Raw genomic sequence first — 10,612 nt, forward strand, 5'->3', positions numbered from 1 at the left:
CGGGAAAGTGTTTTGTGTGATGTGTGAATGTTTCATAGCTGAAATTCATGTTGTTCGTTGAAAATCAATTCTCCGACGGAGAATAGCTAGCCCCACGAACCATTGGCACGTGGATAGGTTAGTTCTGTTAGGTTAGGAAACATAGTTAAAATTTGGTGTTGTGTTAGTATCAGGATCTGGAAACTGGAAATAATTGCGAACCATTGGCGCTAGCCCCACGAACCATTGGCACGTGGTTAGGTTAGTTCTGTTAGGTTAGGAAACATAGTTCAAATTTCATAAAAACAACGTTGATACACCTTCAGGAATATTCCGCGAAGCAGATACGTAAGTACGAATGTCAAAAATTGACGAAACGAAAAAATTAGAGGTGTCCGAAGGATAGTAAATTTTTACCACCAAGCCCCTAATTTTTTTCTGGTAATTCAATAAACACACCAGGGTAACGGTAGGATAAGCCGGAGACGGATTTCTTAAAATTTACAGGAGAAAAGACGAGAAAGTACTTACGGAATTGTGTTCTGGAGGTCTTTACGAAACCGGAGGTATTGTTTTTTAGAATCGTGCTACGTTTTTTGCCCGTAAAAAAGGTATTTTTCGTCAATCATGCATCTCCGTTGTGCGTTAGCTCGTGCCGCCATTACCGTTGACTACGTGAATCAAATTTTCCGTGCGTTTGGTTATGTAACCCCCTCACAGTGTAGCAACCACGCGGAAGTTTGACAAGATGACGTGTCAAGGTTGCGTGGTGAAAATGTTCCCGGATATTGAGGATCCTCGAGATTTTCTAATCGAACATGGAATATTGAAAGAAGAAATGGAATGTCCGAAATGTTCAAGAATGTGTAAGTTGCACATTGCTCGGGATGGGAAATGGCTGTACATATGTTCGAAAAGAGTGCAGGGGCGTGGGAAATTAAAGCATAAAAGATTTCCATGTGGATTCAAAATCTCTGCAAGGAAGGGTACATTTATAGGACAAAGTAAATTAACTGTTCAGAATATCGTGAAATTTTGTAAAATTTGGCTGTTGTTGCCCTACCCAAGACAAGAGTACATGAAATTCGAACTGAACATGTGTTCAATAACAATTGTGGATTGGTCCAACCACTGCCGGCAAGTGTGCGAAGACTGGGTTCTTGCCAATTCGAGACCAATAGGAGGTCCTGGAGTGGTTGTAGAAGTTGATGAAGCAAAGTTCGGAAAGACCAAAAGATGTTTGAATAGAAGAGCACGTCCAGTTGGGGGTCAGTGGGTGTTTGGAGGAATTGAAAGGGAGAACAGTGATCGTTTCTTCATGGTTCCTGTAGAAAACCGCAACGAACAAACTCTGCTACAAGTAATACAGCAATTCATTCTGCCTGGAACAACCATTATTTCAGATTGCTGGAAAGCATATATAAACTTGCAGGGAGCAGGATACACGCACCTCAGAGTTAACCACAGTGTGGAGTTCATCGACACACCTGCAAGTGGACATATCCATAATGCAAACCAGCAAAGAATGAGAGGCGCCAATGTAGAAGTTCATTCTCAAAACATCGAAAGAGCCTGGCGTAATGTCCGTCATTCCATCCCAATGTTTGGTCGCAAGAAACATCACTTCACGGGTTACTTATCGGAGTACCTCTTCAAGAAAAAATTCCCACTTGAGAGAAGAGTCCATGAATTTTTTAAGCATGCCGGTCGCATGCAATACATTTAAGTGTTGTGAAAGTTATTTTTTTTTTCGGTGAAATTAATAAAATGATTTTTTTTGGTGAAAGTAATAAAATACATTTAAGTGTGGTGAAAGTTAATTTTTTTCTGTGAAATTAATAAAATGTTTTTTTTTGGGTGAAATTAATAAAATGAATATTTTTTTTGGTGAAATTAATTTTTCTAAATTTTCGTAACCTAACTGAACCTAACCTAACTGAACCTAACCTAACTTTACGTGAATGGTTTGTTGAACAAGTTTCGAAGCTCTTTGTGGAAAAATTGTCGATGAAAAACATTTTGTGAATAGCCTGTGCGACATTTATAGGTTCATACGTTTGGCAACACTGCACATCATCTGACAGTACTGCATATCAGCTGACGACAGACAACGTGAGTCAAGCTTTGGCCGCCGAATTAGGAACGACAAATAAAGAATCATAACGTTAAAAGTAACGTGTTTTTCATGGAAAAAAATTTATCGCCAGCTTCAAAAATCTTCCGCGCTGCATATGAGGTAAGTAGCAATGATTTTTATTTGAAAACAACCGAGTATAAAGTGTCTCCGGCTTATCCTACTGTTACCCACACAAGCACACCCCTGTACATATAAATGCAGATTTCGGAATCAGCCAATTGAAAGTTTGCTTTCATCTGAAGGTTGCATACACAATTTTCTTCTTATTTTTACTTCGTATTTCAGCCACTTCTGGCTAATCGCGAAGATGAGGATGACTGACGACATGACGAAATGGATGAAGCGACACTCGCAAAGAATACCATGCCCAAGCTGGCATTCAAACCCGGGACCCCTGGCGTCGTAGCGCGAGGTTACATACACACGTACTTACTTTCTTGCCAATGGATTTCTTCGTTGTATACTAACAAAAATCTTCAGATATTACGTAACAACTATTTGAGGGGGAAACCGACTAGAGAAGGAACCAAAACAACCTTTCTAGTGATGGGTCGTTCATGAACGAGTCGTTCAAAAGTAACGACTCTCTCTTGTGAACGGTGAACGACTAGTTCACCAGAATTGAACGACACGTTCCAAGAGTCGTATGTGTGCCACGACTCCTCCGCCCGCCAAGCAACTATTATTCCATTATTCCCTCTCCTTTCCACGACTTTTGCGAGGAAGGCGCATGCGCAAGTTTATACTCGCCTGGCGGCCGGAATATTTAAAAGAAAGCAAGTCGATTCTGCGGGCAGCAAATGGTGACTGGAGTGGAGAGGGAGGGGGGGGGTCCTCTCTGTTCCTTTTCCCTCAAGACTATTAGAAGGAGAAGGCTGGGGCCATACCTGATCACGTGGTCCTTGACGTCAGGCGTGACGTCACGGGCGGACAGATCGCTCTACGCTCCGGTTTCGCAGCCGAATCAAAGCAGTAATTATGAACAAAAAAGATCCGTAATTATGCCCAGAAGCTAATTGGGAGTAAATACGCAGACATACTTAGGATCCGACATAACGTATGTCCTTACAGTTGGATTACACAGCCATTTACGCACACATGTTATCGGTAGTTTATATGTCGTCACATTTCTCTCTGAAACATTAGTTTCATGTAAAATTGGGTTAATTCACCTAGTAATGCGTTTTGTTAGGGCAGAAAGAAAAATATATGTTGAATGCGTAAAATAATAATAATAATAAATGATGCGGACTTACCTATTGTTATACTTATGAAGTCGTCTATTTTAGAGGTGAGGGAGGAGCTGTTTCACTTCAACTTTTTCAATTTGTTGACTTTGCTTCTGCTATTAATATTCACTTCTTCGTTAACTTTCCTCATTCGGATTACAGTTCTGAGTCTTATGAATCTTTGAACAACACTTCGGGGAACGTGGGGAAGTTCTGGGGCCATACCTGATCACGTGGTTAGTGTTGCCCACGAGACGAGACTTTGGCCTGTCTCGTCTCGTGGAAATGCTGTGAAATGCTGTCTCGTCTCGAAAATATTCGTTTGTCTCGGGACACATGATCAATCTCGTCTCGAATTTTTAAAAGCCTGTCCCGTCTCGTCCCGTGGGCAACACTACACGTGGTCCTTGACGAAAGCGTATCTGGTATCGCAATCCACTAACAAGTCTCGTTAGATGCGAAGTGTTTAGTTAAATATTGTCACCCGCTGTTTTTATTTTTTCATCGGAGATCACGACACGTCGCAACACCTCACTGAAGGCATTGTAAACTGCAACACCTCGCAACCCACCAGGGTGCGAAATCATTGAAAACTGGTGAGGGGGAGAAAGTTCTTAACCTAGAACCCCCTCCCCACAAACATATGTGTGAATTTTACGATGTACATATTTGTAATGTTATTAAACGTAAAAATAAATTACTCGATTAAAATAATTATTATGATTATTAATTAGAAATTAATTGGTTACTTTCATACATATCAGATATTGCAAAGCAGCTAAGTAATTCCTTTACTAACCGGTTAAAGATGTTAATAAATTATGACATAGTTGAACTGGTTTTATTATGTGTAAGTTTTTGTTTAGTTTGTGCACTATGTTAATATAAATCAATTAGATTTCATAGTTATTATTGTTTTGCATTCTTGTTTTACTTTTATTGTGCGTATTGTTGTAGATTTGTTAATGATCTCTTGTGAGAGAAAGCATTCAACACTCACAACCACACTAATTTGTGTGTGTTTTCGATATTATTCTTAGTAAAGTATATAGGAAATTAAAGTAATTGCTTATCTTTCCTTTGTTATAACAAAAACTCTACCCACCGGAAAATTTTTGGTGGGGGGATTTTTGAAGCCAAGATTGTTGGTGGGCGGAAATTACCCTCGTCCCCCCTGCAAGATTTCGCACCCTGAACCCAACAATCCAGAAATACAAGAAAAAAGAGCGAAAAGAACAAAACAGATCAGCCTTTCCACGTTTCTTTCCTTATGGGGTAAAGACTCAGCTGGGTTTTGTCCGCTGATGACGTCACACCCGCGGCAGTCGCGAAAAGAGGCGTATCTGACCCCAGCCTTTCCTTCTAGTAGTCTTGCTTTTCCCTACCCCTATATAGGGTGCGTTCCGAAAGTCTTAACGAAACGAACGCATTCAACGAATATAACTGGGCTCGTGAATCTGGTGAAACCCGTTATTTTACAGACTTATGGGACGCTCTAGGCGAAAGCGCAGGCGCAGCGTTTTGTTTAGAGAAAGTTTCCGCATGGCGTCAGCGGAAGGAATGTCCTTATGGCAAAAATAAACTCTATTATGGCCACTGTTACTCATTTTAATCACATTCTAACAACGGTCAAGGCATACTTATCTTGTGCATGTTGCTTCATATCGCTATCTGTTAAAATTATAATACATTTTCCGAACTAGTGCAGTTTGAATCCATCAGCACGCGCTTTGTCTGCAAGGAGCAGACGATTTTCACGGAACAAACCAGCATCCTGGCCCGTGCGTTTGGTGAATCTCGTTCTTGCACGAAACGCACGGAATGCGACTTTTGGGACAGCATAATGAAACTCACGAAACGCACGGAAGCACTTATGGAACGGTCAGTTACCATAACTCGTTTAACGCGTTAAACTCGTGCGACTTTCGGAACGGGCCCATAGTTGAGTGAAGCTGGCTGAAACGTGCCGTGTACGATGAGAGGGGAAGGAGTCGCTAAAGTGTGCCACGACTCTTTGAACGAAGGAAAGAGTCGACTCGCGAGTGTTGTTTGCAGAGAGAGAGCGCGCAACCCCAGGCCATGACGGGCAAGGAAGAACAGCCAACAAATTTGTCCTGTACAGGGACGTCGTTAGGGAGGGCCCGGGGGGTCACTGGCCCCCCGAAACGTTCACGTGGCCCCGGCAAACTGTTCTACATTTGCTGAAAATTTTACTTTCATGACAAATATTGCAAAATAGTTTTTCAGTATTTTTTTTCTTTCAGTTAGAAACACTGTTCTTAATTTGAGTTGCACGAACCCAAAACCACATTTCTTCCTCGTTTTCCTGGTTCTAGCTATAGTAGATGTCAGTTTAGGAACCTAGAACTTCGTCGTTTCTCGGAATTTTGAGGGAGCGGTCTTTCCACCTCCAGCAGTCAAAGGTCAACAACAATCAGGGTTGGGCGTTGAGTGTTGCCGTTGCGTCCAAACAATGTTTTGAGCTTGAGTAGATTGAATATGGTTTGGTTTGATCTTTTAAGTCCACTTTGTGCACAGTAAGGCTAATCGGGACTAGACCTACAGTTTAAAGTGGGATCCGAACCACTATGTGCCTCCACCAGGTATCGAACCCGGGACCCCTTAATTACAAGGAAACGACGCTACCACTGCGCCATCGGGGAGGCCTATTGAGTAGATTGAAGAACGACCGCTTGTGCAGCGGTAAACCGCATATATGCAAACAGTTACAACTGGTCCCGAATCAGAGTGCAATACACGCTAAATAAGTATAATGGTGGCAGGATGCCTCATATCTCCGGGTAAGTAGTATTATTCGCACCAAATATCTATTCTACTATTGAAACAGTCTAAAACACGCAACGTGTTAAAAGTAATTATCTTCACAAACTGTACGATTTCTCGAGTAGCATATTTTTCTCGATATCGTGAAGACCGATTTTGAGATTCCTCCTTAACAAACGATGCCTCCCCGATTGCGCAGTGATAGGGTTGTTGCCTTGTAATCGAGGGGTCCCGGGTTCGATACATGGGTTGAGGTACACAGGGGTCCGGATCTTACTTTAAACTGTAGGTCCAGTCCCGATTAGTCTTACTGTGCATAAAGTGGACTTAAAAACATCAACTCAACTCCTTAACAAACTTTTCGAAGAATCGAAAATTTAAACAAGAACAAGTAAATACATTTTTGTAATTTTGAAGTAAATTATTATTATTGTTATAATTTTGGATATTTTTGGTTCGTATGAATCTGCTTCACACAGTAAGCTTATTTTGTTGAGTCAAGTACAGCCCTTGAAATAAGTCACTGGAAAGACATGTGAGGTTTCACATATATTTAAGCATCTATAAATAAATAATAACCCGTGGTTCGACAGCCCTGGTAGGGCCTTGGTCTATCTCCCGACTGCCAGTCTCCCTCCCACAATCATATCTAGAGGTGTGGACATCTTTAACCAGTAATGGGGTGACGTGGGGTCAGCACGTCGAACCCCAAACCGTTATATGGGATATCCGTAAAGATTAATTATATTCTTGTGGTAAGGAGTCGTTGTCATTTAACAAACTTTATTGATTTATTCTATCAGTATTATTTAAAATGTAGTGCCATACTGAACTTACCAACTTAACAATTGCTAAATGAGGCATTTTCCTTGTGTTGCAGAGCAGGTTCAGTTTTTGGAGTATTGCAATGTTTTACACAGTCCGTTCGAATAATTTTGAGAATATTGATGTTTTGTCAAAGGGACCACCCCCGAATAAATATCTGTGGATGTTTTACAGGTTTCATCGTATTTAAGAAGGTAATTTTTCCGGTGCAACTTTCCTCCGTACAACATGTCTTTTGCCACTCAAGCTGAAGAGCCAATTCATAGGTGCAACGACCTTGGCAGAAAGAAACTCTGATTGGCACCATGGTGACAAAAGACTCAAGAAGTCCCGCCACCGACAGAACTCGAAGGGCTCGGATCTTACGGTGACATACACTTTGGTTGAAAACAAACGGATACATTGGTAGGAAATGCAGTGATTTTATGGGCCGTCCCTTTCTGGGAAGTCGGGGACCTTTTGAAAACACACTTTCCCTTCATGCACACCAGGGAGCCTAAGCCAGGTTACCCCCTCCCACAAAATCTTATCTTCATCTGGCTCTGGTTATCGGCCGCGCCGAAACGCACTGCAGGTAGCTAGGACTTTCTGGGTTAATTACTTTATGGTTCAGCATGGACATAGGCTTCTCAAATTGCAAGAGACAAAATTCTACTGTTTGTCCCTTTTCTGGCCGAAGATGAATGACAAAGATGTCGCAGTTCCTTCAGGTTCCCACACTCAACCCTTGTGCTCATAACCTGTAATGAAAGGAAAGGCCATAATAAGCCTTTGTAATGTACCAACTTTATATCCTATAATCCTTCCTTGGTAACTTTCCACTCATTTTCAAGAAACATCTGCTTCTTTTTGCCCTACTGTGTTCATTGGTCGATAATTGATGACTGTCAGCTAGTTCGAAGAACAGTTTGATCCGAGAAGTGGCGAAGTGAAATTTCGAGTGTGAAGCTGCCAGTTCGTTTACCTCTCGAAAAAATTGAAGTAGGATCTACTGATCGACCAAATGTCCAACACATTGACTTTCTAAATTGGTGTCCGACTACCACACAGGAGACCGCGTTTGACTCTCACGGCGGTTGATCTCACATATGATGAAGAATAAGTCACATTTCAATTAAGGAAGGAAACGAGGTATGTAGTCAATTTTATATAGTACTGTGTATGCTCTAGAAATAATACGTTTCAAAATTCTGCATATTTTGTGATTTTTCTTCATTTAGCCTCTACCAGGGTTGTCAAAGGTCCATCTACCCATAACTTCTATGGGTTTTATTGGGTTCCGTTGCAGGACCGGAACCTTTCTTCTCGCACAATTTAAATTCGGTCCTAGTAGTGTATTGTTCCATTAAAAAAAGGATACTGGATCGTATTTAAATTTTACCGAAAAAAGAGTTCCTGCACCGTATTTAAATTCATACGGAAAAAAGGTTCCTGGACCGAATTGAGGCCTAGAACCCATTTACACTTGCTGATTTTCTCTCCCGGATGAGAAATGAATTTATTTACAATACCTGGACCATTAACAACCCTGGGATTGTTAAAGATTAGGGAACGCATACATTCTAATTTGTTCTATAGGATTCCGTTATAGGACCGGAACCTTTTCTCTCGCACAATCTAAATTTGTACCAAGCTGCGAATTGTTTCATTTCAATACGGAACTTTGACCCTATTTAAAAAGATCAGGAAAAAAATGTTCGTTGATCGTATTTAAATTCTTCAGGAAATAAGGTTCCTGGACCGAAATTAAATTCATCTGGAAAAAATTAATGGACCGAATTGAAAACGTTACAGATGAAGAGGTTCGTTACGGTCCAGAACCCATTCACGATTGCTGATTTTCTCTCCTGGATGGGAATTGAATTTATTTAAAATTCCTGGACCATTAGCAACTCTGACCTCTACCCGGAAATGCAGACGCTGTGGCTGCTGCTTAGTGCTTAGGCGGGAAAGTTGACTAGACATACAAAAAAAATTAATCGAAAGTTATATAGCGATTAATAGTTACTTACATAATAATATAACGGTCAAATATTGAGTGACAAGTAATTAATCTAATTGCCCGTTAGTAGGAATTAATTGCAATTGGTAATATTAATATCCGTCGCGAATACAGGTGTCTAGCGAACTGTCTTAGCCAGCACTAGCTTGCTCAACCACCGTTTTTCGCCGGAATTCGGATTTACATGTATTCTTATGGGAATATCAAGAAAAATGCAACTTCTTAACCAATGGACCGAATTGGATGAGATTTTAACCAGCGGAAGACCACATCATGAAAGTACTGATTCCAAGATTTGAGCCTAATCAGAACAGAAATACGGGAGTTATGAATTATTAAAGATTCATCGCTGAATTGAAAGGGAGAAGCTACCCTACTGAGTTGTCCTTGCTTTTCGTGACTGAATACAATGGAGGAAGAGTTAGCCTAATCTCTGCACGAGGGGCTGCTACTAGGGGTTAAGGTCCGGAGTGAGCATTGACCAGGATAGGAGGACAACGGTCAAAGCACCAGAAACAATAAACAAGCACCTGATCATAGAGGGTAGCGCGTCACTACGTTCAAATCTGGAATAAAAGGGATGATTTGGAATAGAGAGACACAGTTTTGCACAGTTCTGCCTACAATCGCCACCGGAGTGTGAGCTACGCGCGACCGAGCTGCGAGTTGCAAGCTGCGAGGTCTGGATTTGTTTTCCTCGAGTGAGTGTTTCAGAGCCATGGAGTAGAGCAAAGTAGAATCAGGGGGTCCTTCTCCCCCTCGCCGTCTACGCATCCGTGCACATACGTGTGGTTATGTGAGAATAACGCCAGACACGTCCACCCGTGTCAATCGTCCGAAACAACGTCCTAAATAGTAAAAGTTAATAACATTTGATATCCATGTGAAACCGCGAATGGCTAATCGCGTATGTTCGTCTCACCGCCCAAGTCATGTATCTGTACCTACGAGTGACCGCGAAGAACTGTCCAATTATTGCGCAAGTTATCGTATGGAGTCGACAGTGTGCGTGTACCGTCCTGGACGTCCCTGCGAAGTGCATGAGTGAAGCCAGGATCCGATGATGCCAGATGGAGCTGCCGACTGATCCACTTTCGCCAACCAGGATAACCGCGAGGTACAACAATGGAGTGTGCAGGCCTTCCAGAACTGTAGGACCACTTTCACCCAACCCAGGTCAGAGGGAATGCAGCGAAGGTAAGATCCAACCATGTGCGTGTGTGAGAAAGATGACAACTATCTACCGCGAATCTGCGTAAATCAAATCATTGCATAACTTAAATCAGTGCTACGGCATCCCTAGGCATCTGTTTTCAGGCGGAGTAATCAAAAGCATTTAATACTTGTTTTTTAAAGATGAGAGTTTATGTTAACAGCAAACAATAGTTCATTGAATATATTTATACCTTCAGAAAAGATAGAAGGGGTTCGCACAAGGAACAATTATTCACTTTATGCTTAAAATCCTAAACGATAAATTGTAAAAGGCAATGTAGCCAAGACATAGCAAGAGTATGGTCAAAGTAGTAAATAATCTAACCTTTGTATTTGTCATATTGTCGCAATATGCCATAGAATGAGAGAATGAATGTGAGATCGAGTGAAAGAGGGCAAGATGTAATGTGTATTTATCTGTGCTTTAATATATGTGTATAT

General features: G+C 41.4%; 1 protein-coding gene across 5 annotated transcripts in view; it reads right to left on the reverse strand.

Annotated features, from left to right (window-relative positions):
• Positions 1-2,660, reverse strand: part of LOC145986422 (uncharacterized) — an 87,708-nt gene extending 85,048 nt beyond the window's left edge. For 4 of the 5 annotated variants that reach the window (XM_083120419.1, XM_083120422.1, XM_083120423.1 and 1 more), the window contains exon 1: positions 2,550-2,660. The gene's annotated coding sequence lies outside the window, so the exon portion shown is untranslated. Of the gene's footprint in view, positions 1-2,367; positions 2,422-2,549 lie in introns of those variants that run through there. The other variant, XM_083120420.1, reaches the window with a different exon arrangement.
• Between the last annotated feature and the right edge of the window lie 7,952 nt (positions 2,661-10,612).

The sequence above is a fragment of the Lepisma saccharinum genome, chromosome 4, assembly GCF_977018435.1.
Source record: "Lepisma saccharinum chromosome 4, izLepSacc3.1, whole genome shotgun sequence".
In the NCBI taxonomy this organism is placed as follows: Eukaryota; Metazoa; Arthropoda; class Insecta; order Zygentoma; family Lepismatidae; genus Lepisma; species Lepisma saccharinum.